Raw genomic sequence first — 1,611 nt, 5'->3', positions numbered from 1 at the left:
CAGCCTGGTGGGGTAAAAGGAATCTGTGGGGGAACTGGAGTGTTTGCTACAAAAACCTAAGGTTGGAACTGTCACTCTGGAAAGCTTGTTGTCTCATAAAAGAAAGCAAAATGTTCTACTTACTGACTTAGAGAAAAGAATGAAGCTTGTCTCGTGCTGTGACTTTGATTAGAAAACAGAAAAAGAATTCTTTCATGAAAAATACAAATCTCAAGACTCCTCCTCGCAAGGATACAAACAACAAATGTAAATTATTCACATGTTAAGGTAAGTGACAAGCCCAGAAATTAATATAAAAACTGATGCTGGTTTGGTAATACCATTGAAAAGCCCAGCAGGAACATAGAGCATGTTTTTTCTTGATTTCTCCAGTACCCCACACACTTGGTTGGATGATGACTGACAGGACACTGAAAATGAGCTCTCCAAGAAAGATAAAGTCCACGTAAAGCAAAAACTCCTGTGTGAGATAAGTCAGTAGAGACCGTATGAACAAGAATTAGAAGTGAAGTATTAGCTAGAAATAATAAACAGCAAGCACATTCCCTGCCATAAGGAATCTCTGAAATATATGCTTTTGCAAACCCCTCCCATTGTTTAAAAAAAAAACTAATTGATTATTGAATTTCCTATCTAGAAAATGATGTTTTGTGTATTTGTGTATGTGTGTGTGTGTGTGTGTATGTATATATACACACACAGGTTTCTATGTGCAGACCTTAAAAATTTGCCACCTTGTGTCAATTTTGCCTGCTTCTCAGAGTCCAAAGCTTAAATGCAACCCAGACTTTGATCAAAGTGAAGGCAGCTGTGTCTGACTCTGGGGAAATGCTAATGTTTTCCGCCTCATAATGAAAAGAGAAGAATCTGATGTCCTCAGTTCTAGACCCTTCCCAGAATACTGGAATGTAAATTAGCCAATTCAAGTTGGTTCATCCGTAGGTGAAATTCCATCTTTCCTTTTCTCTGCTGTTGCCATTACTGTTCTATCATTTGTCAGCTATGTTCAAAATTCTGACATCATTTGTCTGCTGTTTCTTTGCTTGTTTTCTCTTTGGGGTGTGTGTGTGTGTGTGTGTGTGTGTGTGTGTGTGTTTACTCCTTTATTGTGTTATTTGTAGAGTGTTAAGAGATTAGAGGTTGAAGCATACTCTTAATGTGTCAAACTGAAGCGAAATTCATTCTTCTTATTTTCTGGATCAGTATTACCAGAGGGTTGTTATTAATCGTAACAAATCACTAGATTTTGTTTGTTTGGGCTCTCCTCTAAGTCACCCGTATTTCCCAGTTCATTAACCTATGGTTTTAATTTTATTATTTCCATCCTTCTGCTTGTAATATCCTTATTCTATTTTTGTCTTTCTAACTTCTTTTTCTTCTCATTCATTTATTTGAATGAGAGAGAGCAAGCATAAGCAGTGGAGAGGGGGAGAAGGAGAAGCAGACTCCCTGCTGGGCAGGGAGCCTCATGTGGGACTCAATTCCAGGACCCTGGGATCATGACCTGAGCCAAAGGCAGCCAGATGCTTAAACAACTGAGCCACTCAGGTACCCTCTCTCTAACTTCTTATATTGAAATATTAGCTCATGAATTTTGTCCTTTCTTCCAGT

The sequence above is a fragment of the Meles meles genome, chromosome 14, assembly GCF_922984935.1.
Source record: "Meles meles chromosome 14, mMelMel3.1 paternal haplotype, whole genome shotgun sequence".
In the NCBI taxonomy this organism is placed as follows: domain Eukaryota; kingdom Metazoa; phylum Chordata; class Mammalia; order Carnivora; family Mustelidae; genus Meles; species Meles meles.
The sequence above is the reverse complement of the archived record's forward strand: the minus strand, read 5'-3'. Positions refer to the sequence as shown.